The sequence below is a fragment of the Convolutriloba macropyga genome, chromosome 8, assembly GCF_964194025.1.
Source record: "Convolutriloba macropyga chromosome 8, txConMacr16.3, whole genome shotgun sequence".
In the NCBI taxonomy this organism is placed as follows: Eukaryota; Metazoa; Xenacoelomorpha; order Acoela; family Convolutidae; genus Convolutriloba; species Convolutriloba macropyga.
The window spans coordinates 54,200,721-54,213,644 of NC_134475.1; positions in this window are offsets into that span (position 1 = coordinate 54,200,721).

Sequence of the window (12,924 nt, forward strand, 5' to 3'; positions counted from 1 at the left end):
AACCTTGATCGTGGAAAAATTCTTGCAATACCAAAAGCTCTGAAAAGTGATCTGAAAAACCAATTAAGTTTTTTTTTATTTACCATTCTAATATCCATCTTCTAAAGATCATTAGAACTTCAAATTGGCTGAAGAAAAAGTTATTCTGTTTTCATTACCTGTATTTCTCGGAGGGTTGGAGAAGTATCATAATCGTTTCAAAAATACTTCTTCATAACTTACTGACTAAAGCACATCTTATGGGTAATATGGAAAATGAGGAGCTCATACAACTTCATCATGGTTTTATTGGACAAGAAGAAAATTCCGGCAAGAGTTCATGCGAAACGTCTGCCAGACTCTGTTAAAAGCATGCATTGATTCGTACTACCATATCTGTTTTTACTGAGACGCAGACGTTGACATTAATTTCTTTTTGGTTTCCCAGTCTTTCGCTAAAATGGAAAAAGTTTAATAACTCAAGTTGTAATACAGAAAAATAGAAGTTTTTTCATAATTCAGATGAACCATAGACTGCCGAAAAACTTGCAATTTAAAAACACCTTATCGGACTTTGAGATAAAAAACAATAAATTAAAAACGTTTTGATATGACCGCTTCGAACTCCTCATCTGCAATCATTTCTGAAGGACATGTAGAACCTTATTGCCAGAAAAAAATCATGATGGCCGTTTTTTACCAACCACCTGCCCGTCAAGTTGGGTTTTATAACTGATGAAAGAAACATATTGAGAAAAACCTGCAATTAGATAACAAAAAGTTCATGAGAAATGTCTGCACGATTCAATGGAAAACATGCAATACTTCTGTAGTGCCTATTAACATATTAGTTTTTGCTTGAAAGCAAACCTTGATTTTAGTTTTTTTAGTATCCCAGTCTTTTGTGAAAATGGAAAAAATAATAACTCAAGTTGTGAAACCGCAAAAAAGAAAATTTTTTCTTATTGCCAAAAACGTGCAAATAAAACACTTTTTGTCAGACGTTGATATGAAATTACTTCAAAACCTTGTGATACGTCCGCTCTAAAACTCTTCATCTGCATAAAGTTTGATAAAACCACATTTAATTCGTAAAACAATATTTTAATCAAGATAAAGTATTAGTAAAAAATATGTGTCATCAAATACATGCTCAATAAAACATTAGTTTTACCTACTGGCAGAACGCTAATTTATAATAACTTTTGTGTAAAAAATACCGTGTTAATAGATAAGGATTGATAAAAATAACATTATTAAAAACAATTACTTGATCAAAAACAAATGCAGAATGTACTTAGAAAGCGGACTTCAATCACTTAGTCAGCTGGAATTCAAATAAGATAGTCCTCATACAGTTGATCAGGTAAGATTTGGGGAATATAAACAAATTCATGTGTACTTTTTGACATTAGTCTTCCAAATTTTATTCTAAAAAGAGTAGATAATAAGTTTGTCCTATACAAGTTCTCAGAAAACCAGGGTTCAACCAGAGTTCAGCGAGGACAAACTTATTATCTAATCATTTCTGAATGAAATAGAAAACTTCATTGCCATAAAAAAGCATGATGGCCTTTATTACTTACGATCTGCCCAACAAATCGGTTTTATAACATGCCGAAAACATTTTGGGGAAAAACTGCAACTAGATACTAAAAAATTTAGTAACGAAATATTGCAAATTTGCAAATAAATGCAAACATAGACCTTACAAATGTTATCATGAAAGAGTTCCAAGAAAACCCAAAAAACTGAAATGTGACCTGACTGACCAATTCAGCTTTTCTCATATTACAACTTTTAGATCCATCTTAAAAGATATTTAGAACCGAAAGTCCTTCCGATATCATAACCTCCATTTCATGGAGGTTAAGGAAGTAAAATAATCGTTTTAATAGTACTTCTTCACAACTCACTCAATAAAAGCACATCTTTTTGAAATTCAGGAGAAGTTCCAAGAGAAAACTCTGCCTGAGTCTGAGGAAATCATGCAATACTTCGTATCACCATCTGTTTTTGCTGAAACGAAGAACTTGATCTTAGTTTTGTGGTTACCCAGTCTTTCGCGATAGAGGAGAATGTTTAATGACGGAGAATGTTTGCCGAAAAACTTGCAATTTCAAACTTTTTTTATCAGAAGTTGATATGAAATTTTAAGCATTATGAAATATTAGTCAAAAAGTATGTGTCCTGAAATAAATGCTCAAGGAAGCCTTATGTTTATCTACTGACACGGCGCTGATTTGTACCGCCTACCATGTAAAAAATCTTTTTGTTAATAGCCCAGGATTGATAAAATAGTTTACAAAAACGCTTGCAGAGTATTTTTAGAAGTTGACTTCAATCTCTTATACAGCTGAAGTTTTATTAAAATTGACCTCACACAATTGTGGTAGGGAATTAACAACTTCATGTGTACTTTTTGGCAATAGGCCTTTAGTTTTCGTTCTAAAAAAAGAGCAGATAATGCAGATAATATGTTTATTCCTAAACAAATTCTCCGAAAATTTAATCATCCAGGACCAAATTTATTATTTAATCTTTTCTGAAAAAAGTGTAGATTTTTTTTGCCAGAAAATAACCATGAAAGACTGAAAATAAACATGAAGGCCTTTTTTTACCTACCATCTGCCCGATAATCATCCAGGACCAAATTTATTATTTAATCTTTTCATCTTTTCTGAAAAAAATGTAGAATTTTATTGCCAGAAAATAACCATGAAAGACTGAAAATAAACATGAAGGCCTTTTCTTACCTACCATCTGCCCGATAATCATCCAGGACCAAATTTATTATTTAATCTTTTCTGAAAGAAATGTAGAATCTTATTGCCAGAAAATAACCATGAAAGACTGAAAATAAACATGAAGGCCTTTTCTTACCTACCATCTCCCCGATAGATTGTGTTTTATAACTGATGCAGAAAACTGATGCGGAAAAACTGCAAATACGTAATAAAAAACTTAGTAACAAATTATTGCAAATATGCAATTATTTGCTAACTTAGACTTTACAAATTTGATCCTGAAAGAGTTCTCGGAAACCCAAAACTCTGAAATGTGGCCAGAGAAACCAATTCAGTTTTTTTTCATATTACATCTTTTATATCCATCTGTTAAAGATATTTAGAATCTGAAATATGCTGAAACCTGAAATTGCAGAATAGTATGATTTAGAACCTGAAATTGCAGTAAAGTATTATAATATTGTTATTTTTACAATCATACTTTACTGCAATGAACGTCCGGTAAAGTTGTAAAGAGCGCGCAGTATCAATTAGAACCTTTGAATTAGCAGTCAAGGCCTCATTGCCCAACTTTAGCCTGACCACTTTTTTCCCTGAAGTGGTACAGATTGTCCCTCTTTAAATTGTCGTTGTTAGAGTTAGCAATGTTTCCTTTAAAAAAATTTACTAAGACCTGATAAAAAAATTTCAAAACCGTCAATGTTCCTCGCATAGTCAAGATAAAAAAGTAAAATGTTATAGTTGAAATGATAATATTAATGTTATCAACTCAACTATAAGGTTTTATTGCTTGATCTTGACTATACAAGGAACATTGAAATAACGTAGAAAGGAAAGAGCAGCACAAACTTTTTCATCTCACCCTAAAGTTCGGAAAAGATTACTTCTTGACAGTATTTTTTGTAAGAATGAGTTTTATTCACAAATGAAGCATTACTGTAGACTGAAGCGGTCAACTTTCTTATTACTTATCCTACTTGTTTCGGAAGGGGCAACGATTTACAAAAAATCAAAAGATCAATCAGGTTTCGGCAATAGTGAGCTGAGCAACTCTGTTAAACTGAATTTTCAGTATGAGTGACAAAAATAGCTAAAATTCAGATGTCAAAAAAAATTAATGCAAAGAGTTATAAGGAGCGCCAGAAGTAGAATGGAAAATAAGTCCATGGTTGAAAAATATAAGACGCGGCTTCTCCTGATTTCTTCAATTTGAAGGGTTGCCATAACGAAAGACCTGATTATGTCGCAAGTTCGAGCACAATAGAATGTTCTGGTTCTCAAAGAATTTGTAACACATAATTACCTAATACTTTTTTGTCATAAACTAAAATTGATATTTGTAGTATTTCTATTTCATAGTTTAGATTTCATTTTCAGTTCGCGTAAATTTAGTTTTTGTTCTCAGTGTGTGATCTATCAATCATTGCACAAGGTGGATTTGTTTGTTTTTTTTCTGCTTCATAAATTAGTTATTTAATCATTTAAATATATTTCTTAATTATTACGACTCAAAGAGGAGTATTGGAGAAGTCCTTTCTTTAATCAATTTTATTGAAGTGATTTTTGAAGCAGGAAAAGAAACACGTGAAAAAAAGTTAATTTTTTTTGCTTAACAAAATGAAGAGTAGAGCGAGAAGAGAGTGGTCATTTTGTTCATGTCTGTCTATAGAGCGAGAAATTGAGGTGTGAAAAAAACTCTTTTCAATTTTTTTGGTTAAAAGGTTAGGTTATGATTTGGTTTTAAATTTAAGCTGGTTTTGGTAGTGGTTTGAATGTTTCTGGAAATTCATATGAATTTTATGCTACGTCGAAGGTTTTTAATGTATTTCGCTGATTTTTGCGCTAAATCCTGCAATTTTTTGACGATTGTTCTGTTTTACTGCCTCAAATGGGTCTTGAAAAGACCCCTATTACGTAAGCAATTTTTAAATAACAAGTGGTTACGGTTTTGTAGATATGAAGCATTTTTTTGTTGAGAAATATGGCCAAAAATGGCTAAAATTGCAACTTTTTAAATGTTTTTGATGCAATTTTCCGTTTTTTTTTCTTTTTTTAGACAATTTTCTTAGCCTATTATGACTTCCCTAATGTTTTGTGAGCATCTGGATACCCTATTGGCTGAAAGTAATTTTTCTTTGGATTTATGTCTTTTTGTAATATTAAAAAAATTATTAACTTTTTCAGTGTTTAGTCCTAGTTGTTTGTAAGAGCTTATTTCTCCATGATTTGGCTTCAAATAATTCAAGAAAAAATTCTCATAAGTGGTTTTAGTATATACTAGTTGTTTTGATTAAGTAATTTTGGCAGAGATAGATAATTCAGGATCTCAATTTACCACAAAATTTGATCAGATTTTTTTAATCATATTTTAACAGACTTGATTTTCTTGTTTTGACTTTTTTCAGGATAATCATAAATTAGTGGAGGCACGTTTTGTCTGATGAGTAGTTGGATGGCGTTTGAGTGGATTTCAACTTCGAGTCGTTTCAAAATCGTGTTGTAATTGTTGGCAGCATGCTTGACAAGGATGTGAGTTTCAATGCAAATTTTTGAAAAAAAAACAATGAAACCCAGTTGAGTTTTCGATCTAGTTACAAAATTGGAGCTGGGAACCCACAGTCAAAATGAAACTGACAATCAGAAAATTGCGCCAAGCCTGAAAGCAGTTAACTATCAGGGCAACTTCAGAGCAACAAATCGTCATCAAAAAGTTTTTTTAAGTCAAATCAACATCTTAAACGCCCAGCACATTGCCAAAACTGTCATATGTTTTGGTTACAAACACAAATTCTTTTTTTTATCATGGCAGAATTTGACCGGAACAGCTCAGACAACATCTGACCACAACTATTCTTCAATCACAAATTGTTGTGTCCGTAATTATGCCTACTTTGATTGGCAAATAAAACGCCAAAAGTTGTTTCACCGACAAGCAAAATATGAGATTTTGCAAAACACTTCACTAGCAAGGCCATTTTTAAGTAACACCCCTGGTGATGACTGGATTCAAAATCTTGCAAGAATCTTGCAAGAACCTTCCAAGTTATGAATTTTGAAAAATTTATTTGTGTATCTTTGGTAGCTAAGACTAACTGAAAACCAAATGAATTGACTGATATCAGAATTCTTGATCAGCAGAACTGAACCTATATGAATTTCGTAAACGCCTTTCGCATGTGAAAGCTTGACATCTCAAATCAACCAAATCTGTCTTTTTAAGTTCGATTTACCTTATAAACGCAGAAAACAAACACTTTTGATTTTTCTCTCATTTTTAATTCAAAAAAACTATTTATAGAGAAACAAACAGTTGGAATTTTTTGTTACTGATTTTCTCGGTAATTTAGCATCTTTTTATAGTCAGCTATTTCATATTAATAGTGATTTTATGTTTTCTGCTTTTTTCATTTTGGAGAAATGTGTTCGTGCGTTTTTTAGCGTACTATATCAGTACCCCTATAGTTTTTGTCATTAACTCCGCTCCTGCCATTCCAGAGTCCTGGATGAAAAGGGAGGGAATAAACACAAATTTTATACTGAAAAGAGTAAATTTTTTTCTTAACTTGAGATCATTTTCCGATAACCTGTTAGCATTTCTAAATTTAGATTTTCCTTTACTCTGGTTTTTGTCGTTTTTTTGTTTTGTTGAACTGTGTAAGCGCAGTTTTTTTTACCTTTCTATATAAGTACTCCTATAGTTGATTTCAGTAACTCCGCCACTGCCGGTCCCCAGACCGGAATAAAAAAGGAGGAGGGAAAAACCACAAAAACATACTGGAAAATCTGAAACAAACTTTTTCAGCTGAACCAACAGCAAAAAAGCAGCCAAGTAACCAGGACAAAAATAATTAAACGTAAATAAAAAATCTTGCAGGGTTCTTTCAAGATGCATTCAAAATCTTGCCAGAATTTGCAAGATGGATACAAATCTTGCAAGATCCTTGCAAGAAAATTGGAAGAACTATGCATTCCCTTGCAAAGCTCTTAAGATTTTAAATTTTTTCATCACTCGGGACCCCGCGAGTTGAATGGAAATATGCATCTCACCAAAAGGAATTAAAGTCTCAAACGGTCTAAATTTGATGCAAGGACGACATTTTATTCAAAATACCAATAATGGATGGCAAAAACGGGATACCAATGTTGTTGTTATTCCGCATAGTCCGAAACCCTCAAATGGATTAAAACTGTTGGATAAAAAAAATTTAAACCTGACACAATCTATACGACAATTTCTAAATAAGTGCGTCATCTATGTCAAGTAAAATTTTGCATTGCAAAGTGTATCCTCAATTTATCAATGGCATTGAACTATCAAAAACGCACAAATGCGGATCATAATTCCATGAGGTATTTGAATACAAACATCAACAAGGAGGCTAAGTAATGTGCGTTTGCACATAATGTTCCAAATTTGCTCGTCCTTATTTTGGCTGAATTGTCTACCAAATTCATCTATCTTTCGAAAATAACTAGTGTAGGAACAAAAAAAGATTTCAAGTCAAATCACTCAGAGGAATTAAAAAAGGCCGCTTTAGAAGGCCCAGGAGATTTCCATTATCAAGGAAACGAGTCAAGACAAACAATAAAATCAAATAACAATAGCAAACATTAGCAACATCCAAAACTCGATGTCTATCTGTTGAAAAACTAAATAACAAAGTCTAATTAGCGGCAGATAAAACCTAAACAGAATACCTTCATTGTTCATTACATGAAAAGAATTGGAACAAGTTTTTAAGGAAACCCGGTAACAAGTAGACAAAAAAAATTTAAAAAGCGACTAACATAAAATGTACGCTCGTATTTTTTGAAAGCAATTGGTACAGAAAAATGAACATTTCTTATGAATTTTGAGAGAAAACGGTGTCGAAGACGTAAAAACTATTATCTATTTCCTAAGAACGACAAATGTTGCCTTGCGCATTTTTGAAGGGCAATAAAGTTATATGTGACCTTTCATTAATGAGGATAGGTAACAAGTAGACAGGAAAAGAGCAATAATTGTTTTCGAAAACAATTAAGTTAATGGCCATGGCAAAAATAGCAATACACTGAAATATTACAATTAGGTTTTTTTAATCCCCTCAACAAAACCATTGAGACCTTTTTTTCGAAAATGTAGTACGTTCACAAAAATAGCGCCAGATACAGACAAAAATAAGAAATACAAAAAATTTTTTCCAAAATCCATTTTCGAAGCTTTCAGAATCATATTGAATTCAGTTAAATGATGATATATGTTGATATTGTTCTTTTTTCTGCCGGCAAGGTTTTATGTCACCTGTAATTAATGAGACTAGGTAAAAAATAGCCAAAGAGAAAAGAACAGAAGATGCATAGTTAGAAAACATAATTTTTTAAAACAAGTATTATTGAAGTCGTAAAAACAATCAACCAAAATTTAAATCTATTATACACTATTTAAGACATAAATTAAACATCTATAGGACGTTATAAGAATTAACTATTAAACATATATAAAATGTTTACAAAAAGGAACTCAAAATTAAATAAAATACAGTTATTAGCAAAAAACATGTGTCAAAGCCGTTACAACCATAATTTCAGTAAGGAAGTCGTATTACTCCAATGCGTCTCCCTTTGAAGCCAATAAGTTATATAAAACTTTTATTTATTAAAACTGGGTATCAAAGAGAAAAAAAACAAAATTCAAAGCTAATAACAATTTTTTTGTAAACAATTATGTTCAGAGTCATGAAAATCTATCAGCTGTCAATTGAAATATATTAACAAGTTTGTTTTTTTTCCCAAAGAAACCATTCAGATCTTCCACAATGCAGAATTCGTCATAAAATTAAAAAAGAACTTCAAATACAGGCAAAAAAGAACAATTAAATTGTTTTTGCGAAAAACCGTTGTTGAAGCTATTAAAATAAAAATTATTTCACTTAAAAAACTAGATATACTCAAAGTCGTCTATTGTTTACAAAAAATGTGATATGTGATTTCTGATTAATGAGACTAGATAACAAATAGGCGAGAACTACAGAAGCTGAAAATTTTTAAAACAGTTTTAAAATTCTTGAAAGGGGTGACGTATAAGTCATGAAAACCATCAGCCAACAAAAAAAATCAGTATATAGGCTCATTTGAAGCTCCATAACAGGAATCGATGCCCTTAAGACCTCTCTTCATTCGAAAATTCTCATTCGACTGCTAGAAGAAAGGCAATTAAAGACAAAATTGAAATAAAATCCATTAAATTCATCTAGAAAATGGTGCTGAAGCCGTTAAAACCATAACCTATTCCATATAATGCATAAAATTTAGCTTTTTCCTGTTTTTGGAACTCCAAAAAATTGGTGAGTTGCTTATCAATAACTTGATAATATAAAAAAAACTAGGAAAAAGAACCATAAGATTGGACAAATGTCCAAAAATTATTTTTTTTTGAAACTAGTAGTTTTGAAGCCAGCAAGCAATTATCTAAAATTGAAAGCCGCCACTGAAATTAATATTTAATTAAGCTGAAGAGGTATTTCAGATTTGATTATTTAAACTGCAAGTTGAACAAAAAAAGGTGAAAAATAATGGCAAAAACAAATGAGTTTCAATCAAAACTACGAAAAGCATTCGGCTAAAAAATCTAAAAACAATGGTTTATGCACACAATTGCTCAGGAAACTATTTGGACTTGTCAATAAAATAGCATTGACTTGAATTGTTTTGAACATTAAAAAATCAATAATTTATTTAGAAAAAAGAGAGCCAGTGATTAAAATTGGGGTTTCTTTTAGATTTTAGAAATCCAAAATCAGACCAAAACTGGCCCTGCTATTAGTTTTTGCACATTTAGAGCATGCAGTGGATCCCAATTTAATGTATTTAGATGATTTGGCAAAAATTTTCTATATCAAATAGATATGATGCTGTTTGCATAATTATGGAGAATTATTACTACAAAACCGGCAAAATTTCTAAACCAGAAAACTTTCAAATAGAGCAGAGAGGCAAAATAGCCCTCTCTTGAGTTGATGCATACTGTGTCAACAGTGTTTAGGTGGTCACTTCCGGCAAACTTAAGCAAGTTTGACAAACGAAACTTATTTCTTGCAATTTTCGATGAAAAAATGCTGATTTGTTTAAAACATTTAGAAAAAATGTGAGCCAAGAATTAGATGAAAAATGTCATCCGCAATTTTCTCTCTTTAGAACACAAGTCATTTACAGACTTTTTAACAGTTTGAACATATTTTTTAGCAAAGTAGACAAAAGTACTGTCAAAATTTCCGCAAAATTTGAATCAAAATAACGGAAATCCTTTAAAAATAACGGAAATCCGCCTTTTGCTAACGGGCTTTCTGTTGATGCCACTCACATCTCTCCCATATCAGTATATATAGTCCCCCCCTAAGGTGGATCGAAACAAAAAAAGAGAAGAAATATATTCAACTAGAAAGGAAATGTGAATAAAATTCTTCAAAGTTAACCCAAAGAGGGCTTTTCTCAAAAAATGGCATTTGTTCAGATTATTGTCGTTTTTCCAATGGTTTGTACTCTTTAAACATTCCTTGTATATCAATACACAAAAAGAAGTCAAATCAATTTCTCAAATTATAAAAAAAAATTAAGTCCCAATTTACAGCCTTCTGATCTGAAATACTCTTGTCGTCGAACACCTTCATCTGAAAAAAGCTACTGTTTGCTATTTCAATATCATTAAGAGATGACTGTAGCATGTAGTATCAACGGATTATACGTTCTCGGACGTATGACTTCGGATTTTTGAAAAACAAGGGATTGTACACCAATCGATCTGAAAATCAGGTATGGTTTTTGACGACATATACATAGTTATCACAGAAAGCAAATATTACCACCCGGAATCCGTTATTGCCTGTCTAAAAAAATTTCACCAATATAATATTCCTATAACTCATTCAAAGATTCATTTTGCTAAATCAGAATTGATTTATATGCTAAATAGATTTTGTTAAAAAAAAAACAGAATGTTCGCCATCGAAAAAAAAACTTCTGCCATGCTGTTACTCGGGGTGCGAAACACAATAATTTTGAAATCTGTTCTTGGATCTGTACAATATTTTAGTAATTCCTTCTCGTTTGACAGACAGGCTATGCGCATAGAAAAAGCAACAGAAAAATTTTGCTGAAAACCGTCAAAACAAAACAATTATATGTGACGTTTCTTGGTCAGGATTTAGGATCCGCTCCAGAACAAGTCACACTAGATGCATGGATATCAATTTCGTTGGCGGTCCCTTTTTTCCAAATTCCTGTCAGAAGTGCTATAGTTCTCATTTCAGTGTGTTGTACGATCCATTGAACTTCTTGAAATTCACTTCGTGTGCTGAAAATTTTGCGATAAATAATCATGGACCCTTACTGCCAATAGTTAAAGAACATTGCTTAAATAAATTCTTTAAATTCTTTAAGAGCGAATAGATCCCGGGCCGAGGAATGAGCGGAAAAAAAATGCAAGAAATGAGCGGAATTTGATCGGACAGTTTAGCAAAATCCGCTCAAAGCCCTTACATTTTTTTGACCGGAATGAGCGGAATTTGAGCGGAAAAAAAATGCAAGTAATGAGCGGAATTTGAGCGGAATAAAAAATGCAAGAAATGAGCGGAATTTGAGCGAAAAAAAAATGCAAGAAATGAGCGGAATTTGAGCGGAATAAAAAATGCAAGAAATGAGCGGAAATTGAGCGGAATAAAAAATGCAAGAAATGAGCGGAAATTGAGCGGAATAAAAAATGCAAGAAATGAGCGGAATTTGAGCAAAAAAAAATGCAAGAAATGAGAGGAATGGTCGGAATGAGCGGATTTTCAAGTTGATCCACTTTAAAACCACTGCGTTTCCTGTTGTTATGATTTCAAAATTTTTAAAGATTCTTTAAACCGTTACTTTAAAATTTCGCTATTGTTGTTCATTTCAGAAACTCCTAATGTACATACATTCCCTGTTTCCGGAAGTTCAATGTTTCCGCTAAAAGTGTATGCATTTTTTGGTCATGTCAAATTCCGCTCATTTCCTGCATTTTTTATTCCGATCAAATTCCTCTCATTTCTTGCATTTTTTTCCGCTCAAATTCCGCTCATTCCTTGCATTTTTTATTCCGCTCAAATTCCGCTTATTTCTTGCATTATTTTTTATCGATTCCGCTCATTCCGGTCAAATTCCGCTCATTCCGGTTATCTCTTGCATTTTTTTGAGCGGAATTTGAGCGGACTCCTCGACTTGGGATGTTCTTTTTACTATACCAATTATTAATTGCGCACTTGACCGAGGCAAAAGTTTGGCTCTTCAAATATTCCTCACGCCATCTAATTCAAAAAGGAAAAAAATTGCAATTGTCGCAACTTTCCATCTAAGAGAAAACAACAGGCTACACAAACTGCCAAAAATTTGAACCCAAAATACGACATGAAAGCTGAACATGTTCACTCAAAAAAAATGAACATATCTCTCCGCACCCAAAAATCAACACTTAATAAGTGCGACATTTGTTTCATTACCTTCAGTTACCACTGACGCTAAGAGTGAAAAAAATTTCACTCGTTTTGCAATCACAAATTTTTAAAACATTCGCAGTCCAAAATACACAACATTTTAATATTTCAATCTACACAGTATACATTCCAGGAATTGCATTCAAATTCACTGCCCAAACTAATAAAAACTGCTCTGTCCTTAAAACTCTACTCCAATCAGTTGCCTTTTCTCTCTTGTTCTTCTCAAATAAGAAGTCATGCTTGTTAACATTTTACATTCATGATATCATAATACACATTTAAAAGACAGGAGTCTGCGTATTGAAATTTTTCGTCTATTTCTGCACCTTGAAATAGATTTGATAAGAGTATTGTCAGTAACATCTGCTCTGCTTGGGCAACGGAAATCTTCATTGAGTAGTTAGATTTCTTCTTTTTCAAAGAAGATTTATTTTTAAAAAGTTGAAATTTCTAAAAAAAAATTCAGTTTTTAGTAATTATCTTTAATATCCGTAGTGATTCTGGAATTTTTATCGTGTAAGATCTGAAAAAAAAAACTGGCTACTTTAAATTGAATTGTGTAAGATCTGATAAGATACTTATCAGATCTTAAAAGATAATAATTAAATTTTGCCGAACTGTTATCTTGTAAGTTCTGATAATTATCTTATCAGATTTTATAAGATAAAAATTCAATTTTGCTGTATCGTTATCTTATAAGA